Here is a 15,000-nt window from a genome sequence, read left to right as displayed (position 1 = left end):
TTGTTATTTGGTGCAACACGTATAAGACCCTACGTTTTGCTTTCATATATAGAGAATCACTCTATATAGCGAATTGTGCCTACCATACTGTCCATTTCAGCACATATGTGAAACCTTACTTACCAAGACCCTCATGACGTCTACAACATTGTCTCCTCTCTTTCTGATGGAACTCCTGTAGGGCCCATTGTGAAGGTAACCAAGGGCCTTTGTGCTAAGTCCTTGAGATAAAAGGAGGTGAATGTTGCCTGTCTCTTCCAGACTCATGCCCAGAGGACCTGGATGACTAAAAGACTCCTCTTGAACACCACTAAGGGTCCTTTACCTCTTACATTATGAGCCTTTAATTTTGTAGGGGAAGGTTCTCCGTTGTGGTCCAACTAGCATGCCCACATAACAACTTCTCTCAACTAAAAGAAGATGGTGTTCTTTGAAATCTCTCTCTTCTCTCTATGTCCAGGGATTCATAGCTCAGTTCACCCATGACCATTCAATAGATGAGCGTCCACATGTAGAGTAGAACTGTCAGTTGGGCAGTCGTTGCCCTCATTTCTTTTCTAGCCTTCGTTGTGACAACACTTTATGGCAGTGATGGAAACTCTGCTGGCTGATAAGGCAGTGGTGCTACATAGACTAGCTGCTGCTGCAATTCACTTCAAAATAGGAAAGAAGAAGCAAAAAGGCTTAACAGAGTATGGTCTAAAAATTGCCTATTAAAGAGAGATGTCTATGCTCATGCAATAATAATGAATAAGGTTAAATTAGACCTGAGGGTTGGTTCAGTTGTTTATGAAATGGACCGTGAATCCTAGGCCTATCCCAAATTGTATTTATCTCATGGAAATAGTTTTTATTCTTTATATAATTTGGACTCACAACAGTCTACAAATAGCGCTGCAGGGTCTGACAATGAAATTAATTAGGCCTATACATATGACCTGATCTCGGTCATTTGTGGGTTCGGGATATGAAGGAATAAACAGGAGAGAGAGAAGTTTACGTGCATGCGATGTAGGACATGCAAAAATAATAATCGATGAAACGTTTAACACAGGTGTATTCTTCTTAGCTACACAGGTGGCCTTTAATTATTACGTTAACTATGCAAGTGCACAACCGGACGGCAGGTTAGACTTATCGACACTCATGGTGACACGTCTTTGTGTGGCGGCCGACGGCGACGGGACTCGGCTACTGGGCACTCGTGCCTCGACCCAGTCAGTCTGTCTGTACTGTATGCGACCCGCTGACGAACTGATTTGACCGGTAGAGCTGCCTGTTTCAAATGCCCCTTTTCAGATGGCATCATTATGCAAGAAGCTGATTGGTTATTCTGGCTCCTTAGACACAAGGGGCCAATCACGAAGGGATATAGAGATGCGTGGCACTCTTTGAACTGCCTAAGCCACGCCAACTTGTAACGTCTTTGGCGGTTGCCTTGTTTTGTTACACATACACACAGTATCACTCATAAACGGTTTCAGCGGGGACTTTTAGTACCTCATCATGGGAAAGGCATAAATTTCAAAAACTGCTATTCGGAAATCAGCTCACATACTAGTTTATTCATATTCTGGTCTGAGAGGCCGAGATCCTTCCCAGGTGAAATCCAGGGGCAAGCTGTCATAAAAGCATTGGTTACCCATCCACGCATGCAGTCACCTGTCAGTCAGTCGAAAAAACTTTAGGTGAGTGAACTGACTCCGGCCACAAACTGTCGTCCACACATACATATTAGCGTCAGTTTCGATGAACTGACAGGGAGACTGACAGGTAAACCTGTGCGTGAATACTCAGCCTAAGAAGTGCTGTATGTTTGATGTAGGCTCTCAAAACCCTCGCTGGGCTTAGTGACATCTCTTCCTTTTAGTCTCCCAACAAATCCTGGGTTGTAAGTGGCTGGGTCCTGGGTTTTAGTGACAAACTCTGCAGGAATGTGAACCTCATAGACATCCAACCATGGGAGTGGGTTATGTTGTATGAGAGGGCATGTAACTCTCTAGCCACACTTTTTGCTGAAGCTAAGGCCAACAGGAACACTGTCTTCCTTGTCAAGTCCCATTCTGATGCATGTCTGAAGGCCTTGAAGCGGTTATCTCAGGGAGGTTAGGACCTTGGTTAAGTCCCACCCTGGGGGTTTCAGTTCACAACTGTGGCAGCTCATTTTGAAGTTTTTTATCATGTCTGACAACTCCCACGAAGACAGAAGGTCTATGCCCTGGGATTTAACACTCAGGATAGGGCAGCATTATGTTCCTTGATTGCTGACACCAGCAGCAGAAAGAGGAAATCTGCCACATCTCTCACACACACTCTGAGGGGATGGAGAGCCCTGCCACTGCAACAATGAAGAAAAACCTTACATTTTCTCTGGTATAGTCCCCATGAAGCTGGAGGCGACTGCTTGAAGATACCACCTACTGTGTTCTTACTTCAGTAGGGTAGCGGTGAGCAGGAGTTCCCTCGGTTACACCCACTGGCAGGTAGAGGAGGTCCGTGTACCATTCTGCATGGGGCCATTTTGGAGCTACGAGTGTTAGTCTCAGTCCTTGGGACACAAACGATCTGTTAATGACCTTCCTCACTTGGCTGAATGGGGGAAAAGTGTACTCATCCAGGATGTCCTAAGGGTGGCTTTTTGGTTGGGGACCAAAGAACAATAAAGGGGAAGCCTGTTGTACCTTGCAAACAGGTCCAATGGGGGACCCTCCCACAGCACTCCTTGTTCCAAGGACCATTACTCTCTGGTCCACCCTGGCTTATTGATCTGCTATAATGTTATCCTTTCTGGGGATCTATCTAACTACTCGTGCATCTCCACTACCATGAGTAGCTTTCCGCAAGGAACGGTGCATAATTGCACTTCTCATGAAGGCAGCTACCACAGTGTTTGTAAGTTCAGGCCATTCCCACAGGTTTTCAGGCACCGACCCACATCAGTAGTCCTTTGGTAAATAATAGTTATGGTATTGACCTTACCTCCTGTCTTCTCCTTGTTTACATCCAAGAAGGGAAACTGGCCTTCGACCCCATATTCAATAGAATAGTTTAGGCAATAGTTTCACTTCATAGCATAATGTAGGCGAGTGGCTTCTTTGTCAGTATTTATGGCAATGAAGAAATCGTCTATATATGCACAAACGTTCACGCACACACACATACATAAATTATATGTTTATACACACACACACACACACACACACACACACACACACACATATATATATATATATATATATATATATATATATATATATATATATATATATATATATATATTTCCTACATCCTCTTCTATTGAGAACCAAGGTATATTTTCAGAATGTGCTCCCTAAAATACTTTCTGTTTCCTAGGTAGGATAATCAAAGCTGCTCTAACTAGAAGGATTCTTGATAATGCTGTTTGAATCGCATGAAAATTGAAGACCTTCCTTGGAATCGTTCCTAAGAATATTAATCATCTGTAATTTCTGGAAATTCTCGCATTGTGTAAATAAAGATTTTAATGGCGATAGGTCAAGTTAAGTATATTATTGAAACTTATCTTTTGGAATTATTTCGTTTTACTTCTTATAAAAGATCATTTGCTGCTTCGTTACACCAGAAAAAAATGTTTAAAGGAACTTTTAATAGTTTTTAAGGAGTATTTGAATCTAGTTCTTTTTTTTATATTGAAGTAGAATTAGATCATTTGCTGGCTGAAAGAGCTAACTTAAATTTGTTCTCTTGTTTACAGGTAACGAAACGGAAATAAGATTTAATGACGTGGATGCAACATAAATGACAGTAGATAAGTAAGTAGATATGTTTTCCCCTTGTTTAACGTTAAGTTCTAATGGTCTTAAGAAAGGAGTCTCTTTGAGTACATTTAAAATTTTATTGTAGATTCGCCATCGCAAAATTGTGGCAGTGAAATGTGAGCTATTCCATAGTACAGCGTTCTAAATTTATTAAGTCAAGTTGGAACTTTCATGACCTCACTGCTGAATGCTCATCTCTAGGCCATGAAGATAGACGTGTTGATGAAAATGGTTGATTACGAAAGGCGACCGAGATATGAAAGTCACAGTGCAATAGTATCGATCCTTGAGTAGATGGCAATCGCGATCTTGACGAACATACAGCTTTCCATAAAGATGCTCAATTGGAAACTGTTACCGTAAGTATGAACCTGTTAAAAAAAATTTTGCAAAACGGGAACGACAAACAAGCAAGCCAACGTAGGGATGAGCTCGATATGCTGGAAGGGGTTTCGGCATTCGGATACTAGGGGAGTACCTGTATGTTAGGCAGGAGTGGAGGAGACGTGCCGTTGTCATGGCAACGCAGACGCCAGTGTGCGTTGCTCAGCTGGCTACGGGAGGGGACACGAGGTGACGGTCTTTCCTAGGTGGTGGTAATAGGTGGACGGTTAGGAGTGACGTGAAATAACGAGACAGAAGGCAGCTGAAGTAAACAACACATACAGACTTTTGTTATTTGTTCGCTGGAGTGGGATGATTTCATATGAAACGATTGTCAGTATAGTCTGAAGTAGATCATTCTGTAACATTTTCAGGTCTATAAGTTTGGAAGTTGAATCGTTTAGACATTCTATTATTAAGACAAGGCGCACTAGCAAAGCTGTTTGTTGTAAGACATGCTATTTGGCACTATGTACTTGCTGCATAAGGCCAGTGAAGGCATTAAATTCACTTCCACTTTAGATTTGATATCGTTGTTACGCTTTAGTAATTGGTGTGAATCTTTTAATGCATGATAATGGCATCATGATAACGTTTTACAGAATATGTTGAAGAACTGTGATTTTGGGTCACCCTTCGGCCCCTAGCTGCAAACCCTTTCATTCATTTTACTGTACCTACATTCATATTATCTTTCTTCCATCTTGTTAACCATACTAGCCACCCTCTCTTAACAATTATTTCATAGTGCAACTGCGAGGTTTTCATTCTGTTAGACCCTTCAAACCTAACTACTCTCAGTTTCTTTTCCGGCGCTGAATGACCTCATAGGTCCCAGGCATAGACTACTTTTCAAGTTGTCTATGGTCCCAGTCTTGGCCTTTGGCCTAAACTCTATATTCCATTCTAATATACCGGTTGAAGGTAAACTTGGAAGAATGGACGGGGAAAGCGTCAGTACTTCCTCTGCCAGAGCCTTTGTTAGCTTTCACGATGGAGAAGCAACTGCCTGAGCATCCCGTGTAAGAACTTCAGTGACGCTAAGTTTGCGCAGTTTAGTCTGACTTAATTCATGAGATCAACACATTTCGTTGTGGAATCAGTACATTTCTCTTTTGATTGCAGTACTCAGAACTGTAATTGTAAAGTTTAGGATAAATCTTGTTGTGCCTGTCACTGATGTTTTATGCAGTGACTCATCATGTACAAAATAAACATAGTATTGCACCCTTATCGTTGTTAAAGTATATTATTTTTCGCTGGAATAATTTTGTCACTTGTTTCTCATGCGACTTCGTTAGCAAATGATACTTCGTGATGATTAGAAGCAGGAAATGATCACCATATATAATCTGTAATACCTCAGTGGCAAATTGACTGGTATACAGAGGCAGCTAGTAAAAGCAAAAATGGATGCATATCACGACAAAAGCATTTTTGCCTAAACTCCTTAGGCAGGTCTGCATTTTGATTGGAATGAACTCATACTGCACTCACAAATAAATGACGTGCACATACTAGTTATCTCCGTTAAGGAGGTTATATTGGTTATTCGGTTTGTTTTGTCAATCTTTCAAATTATTACGTAAATATTTAATGTGAATAGGGACGCTTCTGACCATCACATTCATTTTATACATTGTTATGTATAAAATGAATGTGAATGTTGTGTACTTGCTTTCTCTCAAGAATATTATGAACGAAGTAAACATGAATGGGATGTGCTCCTCTCTGTCAATCTCTCATGATTATTACGCAAAAATTGTATATGAATGGGGTGTACATCTGCTTGATTATTACTCACAAATTATATGTGAATTAGGTGCACTTCCGTATGCCTCGCAAGATTATTACGAAATATCGTAATGTGAATGGGATTTGATTTTTTCTGTCTCAAGAATTGTGACTAATAATTAAATGTGAATGGGTGTACTTCTGCCTAACTCTCATTACATAAAACCTGACTGTGAATGGGTATGTACTTTTCTCTATCTATCAAGATTATTGCCTAAAAATTGAATGTGAATGGGGTGGATATTGCGACTCTGTCGGTATTTAAAAAATTTCAACAGATGTTGACTAAGAGCAACATGTATACGACAATTTGTTAAACATGAAATATTCATGAATATGAAATGCATGTAATGCCAGCTAGATGATATTAAATAATTTCAGTTATACTTGCCGGTTTATGAGTGTGAAAATAGGAAGAGTGTATTTTATCATCTGTGATATTGAGGAAGGGCACTAATAAGAGTAGAAAATAATGGAAAACGATTATTCGATGTCGTCAATGTTAATATCCTAAAATTTGGGCTTGGTTATTAGCACTGAAGGTGTTAAGTGCTGATCCAGGAGCTGATTTTCCTAACTGTTTGTTCGTCAAGAATGCAATGTTCAGCGAACTAAGGGTGCCTTATTTCCTTATTTCTTTCTGTATTTTTACAAGCAAGCTATACTATTTTACGCAGATGACGGAGTAAATAAGTATAGGGAGATTGCAATATCTTTTAGCGGTTTTCATTCAGTGAAAACATAACGAAAAATATTTATAATATGCAATCACAGTTTGAGAATTGCAATTGGTTGCTGATGCAAAGGATAAGGAATCGAGTTGGTTGATGCACTTTTTCTAAAGGGTAGCCTTAGGTATGGCGAATGGGAATGCTGATATTTCAATCTAGAATGGCGAAAGAGAAGGATAGTTCGGTCTTTCCTCCTTGAACTTTTTTCCGTCTCATTTTCCTCTCTCAGATGGGTAGAAATTGAAATGAGTAAGTCGAAACAAGTCGTTGCAGAAAAATATTTTGATAAATAACAGCAGAAATTCGATGAATATTGTTTGCCCCTTTCACATGATTGCATGGTTGTTCGATTCAAAAATTAGATTATGTGCAAACAGATTATGAGTATGGAATGGGCGAAGGAATATATGTTTACAAATGTAAGGGAGGATCTCCTTATTCAGTTACAGATATTTGCCAATCGGTGGAGCACATTTACTTGTATTTCGGTGTTGCTTTATTACATTACTAGCGAAACTGGAGGAAGGTCTATATTCTCCAAATGATAAAGGTCAGAAGGTCTATTTCATTGAATGTCTGAAGGGTGAGCTGTGGACTGAGGTGGGGAAGATTGGATCTGGATACGTAGATCTCCGATTTTCTTTAAGATTGCCGCCCAGGCTAATCTGTGGGATATCCTGGACTTCACAAAACAAATGTTAGTGTCTTGGTGACCAAAATCTAGCTTCATAGTTTGTGCTAGCAATGAAACCTCTTGCCTTGCAGATTTATCATCTTTGGTATAGGCAGCAGCATTTACCGTTTACCCACTTTTAAATGCGAAAGCACTGTACGTTTGTATTTCCTTTAAACTACTTCAAAAGTAAAATTTCATATTAAAATGTAGGATATTATTATTATCATGAGTGAATTACTGCATGCTTTTAATTTTGTACCATGTTCCGAAGTGGGCAATTTACAAACTTGCGGGAAACTCTACGGATTTCACACGATATTATTCATCTTCCCTATTTATTATTGTTACTATTAAATATAATTATTATGGTATTTGGGAAGCAGACCCTCTCTCAAGCAAAATGGCTACTTCAGCAACGTTACGCTTGTAGAGATTCATCTTTATTTTCCGAATAGCGGCTTTTTCTGTGCTACTCCGCTATTTGGAGGTCTATCACAGTCATCTTATTGAACTGGGAGGTTTTTATAGCGTGGGGGGTTCCGGGTTGCATCCTTAGGAGTCCATCACTTTTCTCCCTATGTGAGCTGTTTCCAGGAGCACACTCTTCTGCATGAGTCCTTGAGCTACTTCAGCATCTAATTTTTCCAGGTTCATTTTCAGGGATCTTGGTATCACACCTAGTGTCCCTATGATTATGGGTACAATTTCTACTGGCATATCCCATATTCTTCTTATTTATATTTTTAGGTCTTGATACTTTTCAACTTTTTCTCTTTCTTTCTCATCTACTGAAGTGTCACATGGTATTGCGACATCAATGAGTGATACTTTCTTCTTGATTATGTCAATCAACGTCACGTCTGGTCTACTTGCAAGTATCACCCTATTACTTATTACTGCAAGGTAGCTGGTATTTTTTGCACAGGCTCCAGTGGCTTTTGCTATTGAATCATGCCTCTTTTTGTACTGGTTCCGTGCAAGTACCATTCTCTTGCTATGTGGTTTATGGTCTAGTTTTTCATATTGCACTTCCTGCATATGGGTGAGATGGTATTTCCATCTATCGGTCTTTGAATATATCTGGGCTTTAGGGTCTGATCTTGTGCCGCTGTTAGCATTCCTTCTGTTTCCTTCTTGAGTTCTCCCCTCTGTAGCCATTGCCATGTTTTATCGCTGGCTAGTTCTTTAGTCTGTCTCATGTACTGTCCGTGCATTGGTTTGTTGTGCCATTCTTCCGTTCTGTATGTCATTCTCCTTTCCCTGTATATTTCTGGGTTTTCGTCTACTTTTATCAGTTCTTCTTCCCATGTACTCCTGAGCCACTCGTTTTCATTGGTTTTCAGATATTGCCCCAGTGCTCTGCTCTCGATGTCGACGCAATCCTCTATGCTTAGTAGCCCTCTCCCTCCTTCCTTTCGTGTTATGTGTAGTCTGTCTTTATTCGCTCTTTGGTGTAGTGCTTTGTGTATTGTCATGTGTTTCCTAGTTTTCTGGTATATGCTGCGGAGTTCAGCCTTCACCCACTCAACTATTATTATTATTATTATTGGCTTCCAGACAACGTAGGGTCCTAAATCGGTGACAGTTCCAATGACATTTTTTAGCCATGTCAACACTTTAATTAATAGTTCATGAAGAATTATGTAATGCATAATCTAGATCAGTGGTTCTCGGCCCTTTTTAACCCATGTACCCTTTTTCCTTTTTTTTGTGTGCTTTTTCTTGTTGGACTCCTATAGCCATTCCACGGAATGTGATAAAACTTTTGTATCTGCTAGTTATTCATAACTAGAGTTAGAAAGAAAAATCCGGAGGAAAAATAGTTTGAATCCAATTATGGACTTTATTAAACATATGAACACTGCGTTCCAGGCAATGCCAGGCAAATGAATCCCAAGGGCGATTAGCGGGACAATTAGGGGTAAAGCAAATGCACCATTTTGGTTCTAAGCCCCTTCGACCCTCAATGTAATGTATATACTATATATATATATATATATATATATATATATATATATATATATATATATATATATATATATATATATATGTGTGTGTGTGTGTTGTGTGGGTGTGTGTGTGTGTGTGTGGTGTGGGTGTATATATATATATATATAATATATATATATATATATATATATATTTATATATATATAAATAATATACTATATATATATTATATATATATATAAGAGAGAGAGAGAGAGAGAGAAATCGAAGGTAGCTGCCTGCTACCTGAGAAAAGAAAAATGGGCGATTTTCACCTCCCTTTGTTATTGCCACTGTCCGATAGATGAGTACCTAGGTTAACAAAAAAAATATATATGAATAAAAAAATCCTAACTATTAAAGGTCATTCAACCACATCTGAGACTTTACTGTAGGGATGGCATTGGTGGTAACTTTTTCCTTGTACTTGATTCCATAAAAATTCAAAGCTACATGAATATCTCTTCTTTTAGTTTTTTAATATGGCGTAGATTACTGTATAATTTCCATTCCCAGTAATAACAACTGTTCTGAAGTAGAATTGCTCTATGGACCACTAAAATATTACCGTGGACCCCCAATTCGTTATTTTTTGTGTGGACCCAAGTAATGTTACATGTACCCCCACTGTTCATGTGGACCTCGATTGGGAACCACTGATCTAAACGGGTATTACATGTGTCGTCAGAAAGAATAAGGAAAATTATATTTTCTGCAAATGCACCACAAAGAAGAGAGCTTCTAAAAGCTTGTTGCTGTGTTATTTCCTCATTATTCAAAATAAACATTCATTATATCCGGGTAAAAGACTTATGAAGCAAGATTTCACGGAATATGATTCCAAGTATGAAAAAAAATAAGAAGTTGCCAGAGGGAAAGAAAACGTAAATAAAGATGAATTAACGAACAAATACTTTTTCTGTAGAGACATCATATACAAACTAGTAAATGTGGGTAGTGGAGCGTGGCGCTTTAAATTTCTCACAATATTATTAAAAACCCAAAGGCAATTGCTTATAATACTAGATGAATCGTAAAACCTTATTGATTGCTGTCGGGTTTAGACTGACTTTGACTCAAAGAACAGGTATTACATTTGGTGACTGCAACTCAAGCAAAAGTCATTTGAGGGGTTATAAGGATTGTGCGCTTCACAATATTATAGCTGGGTTACTACTGGCATTCTATTCACCGAGCATTCATTTGTTTTACAGTCTGATAAACGGTAAACTGAGAAGGCTCAATTCCTAACTGTACCTCTGCTCATTGTGGTTGAAAGTTCGGCTGCCAGACAGAAAAAATATAAAAAAAAGTATAAAAAAAGCTTCTATTAAAATTCATTAAAAAGTGAAAAATATATATTTTTTGAGATACTCTAGGATTTTCTTACTATTAAAAATGTCATACAAAAGCATAAAGAAAATGCTTACAAGAAAAGAAATATACTTTTATGATCTCTTGTACTATTTTCTTAAATGTTTGCCGCCCACGCTTGTATTTTTTTTAGACATGATGAAGTGTAAGAAAATCCTGGTTTTTCTAAGTTTTCTCTAAGACTTTTTTATATTTTTTCTTATTTCATACTCTTTAGTCTTGACAGAAAATGTAACCGATTATGAATGTAGCTAAGTCAAAGAATTTGTGAAAAATCGGAAGTTTCATACAAATCCTGAGATACTGGGAGAGATCACTGTAGGGTCATTAGAGGTCACTGCTAACCTACTGATCATGTAAGTTTATAATGCCACCGGGAATGAGTTACCATGCAAAATTTCAAGTCCATCGGCGGCAGGGAACAGGTCGAAAATTGAGTTACAAGATTTGAAAAAGACGAACAAACAAAACAAATACACAAAATTCAGCTAAATAAAAGCTTTTAAAAACCCATACTACCATAACCCCCGGGGTCCAACAACGCCAAAATAATGACATGGTAGTTATGTAGAGGAAATCACACGACGGCTTTTGTAAGAGGCATTTCGTCATAGCTATGAAGTGCTTTTATAAAAGATTTTTATGTTCAACAAGGTTTTCTGATTTTTTTTGCAAAAATAATAATAATGGTAATGATATTAAATTAAAATTAGTAATAATAATACTAATAATAATAATTATACTATTATTATTTAGTTAGTTATTTCATTTTATTATTTCTTTTTTCTTTTTTGGTCTATCACAGTCTATCACGAGGTGGTTTCTATAGTGTGGGGTTCCTGTTTATATCCTGCCGCCTTTGGAGTCCATCACTTTGCTCACTATGTGTGCCTTTTCTAGTAGAACACTCTTCTGCATGAGTCCTGGAGCTACTTCGGCATCTAGTTTTTCCATGTTCATTTTCAGGGATCTTCAGATCTAGTGTCCCTATGATTATGGGTACAATTTCCACTTGATACTTGTCAATTTTTTCTCTTTCTTTCTCATCTACTCTGGTGTCCCACGGTCTTTCGACATCAGTGAGTGATTCTTCTTCTTGATTTTGTAAATCAACGTCACGTCTGGTCTATTTGGACATATCACCCTATCTTTTCTGGTACCGTAGTCCCAGAGGATCTTTGCCTGATCGTTTTCTATCACTCCCTCAGGTTGGTGTCTGTACCACTTATTACTGCAAGTTAGCTGGTATTTCCTGCAGAAGCTCTTGTGGAGGGCGTTTGCAACTGAATGCCTCTTTTTGTACTGGTTCTATGTAAGTTTAGGACATTCGCTTGCTATGTGGTTAATGGTCTCGTTTTTCATATTGCACTTCCTGCATATGGGTAAGATGTTATTCCCATCTATCGTTCTTTGGACATATTTGGTTCTTAGGGCCTGATCTTGTGCCGCTATTAGCATTCCTTCTTTGTCCTTAAGTTCTTCATGTACTGTCTGTGCATTGGTTTGTTGTGCCATTCCTCCATTCTGTTTGTCATTAATGCTCCTGTCTCTGTATATTTCTGGGTCGTCGTCTACTTTTATCAGTCCTTCTTCCCATGAACTCCTTGGCCTCTCCTCTTCCGTGGTTTTCAGATATTGCCCCAGTGCTCTACTCTCGATGTTGACGCAGTCCTGGATAGTCTGTCTGTATTTGCCCTTCGGTGTAGTGCTTTGTGTATTGTCATGTTTCTTAGTTTCCTGGTCCATGCTACGGAGTTCAGCCTTCATCCACTCAACTACTCCTGCGCTGTATCTTATTACTGGCATTGCCCGTGTGTTTATGGCTTTCATCATATTTCCTGCGCTGAGTTTTGACTTGAGTATCGCCTTAAGTCTCTGCATATATTCTTTCCTGGTCGTGTCCTTCATCTTTTTGGTGTTTTATATCCTCTCCTACTATTCCCAGGTATTTGTATGTCTCATCTAGGTATTTAGGGCTGTTCCCATCTGTTAGCTTTGTCCCTTCAATTCTTGTCACTTTACCTTTTTGTATGTCGACCAAGGCATATTTTTCTATTCCAGACTCCACCTTCATGTCCCCAGATACAGTCCTGACAGTCTCGATTAGGGTATCCATTTCCTTGATGCTCTTACCATATTATTATTATTTCGTAGAAGACCCTTTTTTTATTATTTTTATTATTATTATTGATCGTATACCTTGCGTTATTTTTCACCTTTGAAACTCAACCATAAAAATTCCATCTCAAGAAACCAAGAAAACACATGAATGGAAACTGAAACCAGCGCACTCCCAGCATCCCCTTAAAAGAGAGAGAGAGAGAGAGAGAGAGAGAGAGAGAGAGAGAGAGAGAGAGAGAGAGAGAGAGAGAGAGAGAGACCCTAATATGAAATTTCAAACTGTCATACAGTTTCATCATTATCATTAATACATATTGTGCGAGAGTGGAATATTGTCCCTTAACCTGAACAGGTTGCTCCTCAAAGTATCAGACTTCTAACGTCGCCTGACGATGGTAGAGGTTATCGATGAAGTAAATGAGCAATTGCACCTAACTTCAGTTTGACGACCAATACTCATCCCTAAACCTCAAGCTCATATTTTAGTCCCAAATTTTATAGAATATTGAAGAACGTCTGAAGATGAGCTTCTTGCCATATAGTAAATACCAGAAATGTTCTTAATAGCATCTTTATATATTACGTGCCTCATATTTTTACTTTTGATTTTAAGGTCTTTTACCAATGTAGTACGTGTTGTTTATTGGGACAATACATTACGTATAGCAAAGAGTATCAACATTATTTCTTCGAGGTTAGATGGCGCAGCTGCTAACTGGCGTCACTTTCATCATTCTTCCTGAGGAGCCAGTCTCTCTTCAAGGCAGTCTTATGGTTAGCTAGAATCTAACTAATGTGTTGCCAAGAGGAACCCCGTAACACCTTGTTTGCCCTATTGCCCTTTTACGTAATAATACAAAAACTACTTTCATACGCGTGCGCGCGCGTTTGCAAGTCTTGATTCACTGGTTCTCTACCTCTTCATCAGGCTGCAAGGCGTTCACTGGGGAGCCCTTTGATGTGACTGTTTACGGAAGTGGCTCAGGCGAGGTAGCGAGCGCCTTGATTAGAGGCTCGTTCTTCATTGTCATCGTCTTAACACAGATTGGGTTTGACAGTTTCGGTAGCGTTTCATCCATACACCTCCTCAGTACAACGTCATTGGACAGTTCGAAATCCACAGTACTTTAGTTTGAAGGAATGAAAAACACTTGCATTGGTCAGCCCTGATAACTACATTTGCGGCTTTTCCATTTCTGTGGTTTGTTCTTTGGTTATATATATACAAAGAAATCTTGCTCTCTCATTTTAGTTTTGATTTGATAGGTCAAAGGGGGAAAAAAAAAAGACATATTTTTTCATTAGTTAACCGAAATTTTTTCTGCGTTTTTTAAGATAACTTCCCGTTAACTGGAGCAAGATTGAGACGATGAAGCGAAAATCTTTTGAATGTAAATATTTTATGAAACCAGATACTGTATCCATGTTCTCAGAGAAAGAGAGAGAGAGATGCTTTTTGGGATTTCGGGTTTAGAAATGAATTTTTTATTACTCATCATATGGAAGTAATGGAAGTGTCAAAAGTATTTTCGTATGTAAAATTACAAAATTCCCTGCGCACATGCTGGATTTCGTGAGAACTAAATAGTTCCATAGTTTCACAGTAACATAGACATCGATGGCGTAACTTTAGTGGAAAAATGACCTGATTACTACTCTGTCTCTCTCCACATGTGCGTTCGAAATTAACAGATACTTGTGAATAATTTATGCGATTTTATCAGCTTTATAAGCATTTGTAAATATTAGTATGCGAGTTTCATATGCATAAGCACATGCACCTCGTATATACAAGCATATGTATATGTACGTACACATATACACAATATATATATATATATATATATATATATATATATATATAATATATATATATATATATATATATATAAATCAACCAATACTGTTGCATCTTTTGGCTCTTATAAAGTCTTGTCTCCAGTACAAATTCCACATTTTGATTTGTATCGGATAATCGGATAACCCGGATCTTCCTCAACATACCATCTTTTTTTTTTAAGGTAGAATTAGCGTCTTTAAATGTTATTTACTGAATGCTTGTTCTTCAAATGACTCTTTCCCCACCACTAGCCTAAAAAATGATTACATATACCTTTAATAATAAGAATAA

At 38.3% G+C, this 15,000-nt stretch overlaps 1 protein-coding gene across 14 annotated transcripts in view; it reads left to right on the top strand.

The window, feature by feature from the left end:
* LOC135207246 (1-phosphatidylinositol 4,5-bisphosphate phosphodiesterase-like) overlaps window positions 1-15,000 on the top strand; it is a 712,917-nt gene that overhangs the window by 260,238 nt on the left and 437,679 nt on the right. The window contains exon 4 of one of the 14 annotated variants that reach the window (XM_064238886.1): window positions 3,737-3,794. The exons of the other annotated variants lie outside the window; for them this stretch is intronic. The gene's annotated coding sequence lies outside the window, so the exon portion shown is untranslated. The remainder of the gene's footprint in view (window positions 1-3,736; window positions 3,795-15,000) is intronic. 14 annotated transcript variants of the gene reach the window in all.

The sequence above is a fragment of the Macrobrachium nipponense genome, chromosome 32 (assembly GCF_015104395.2).
Source record: "Macrobrachium nipponense isolate FS-2020 chromosome 32, ASM1510439v2, whole genome shotgun sequence".
Taxonomy (NCBI): Eukaryota; Metazoa; Arthropoda; class Malacostraca; order Decapoda; family Palaemonidae; genus Macrobrachium; species Macrobrachium nipponense.
Note: the sequence above shows the minus strand (reverse complement) of the source record. Positions and strands in the feature narration are given on the sequence as shown.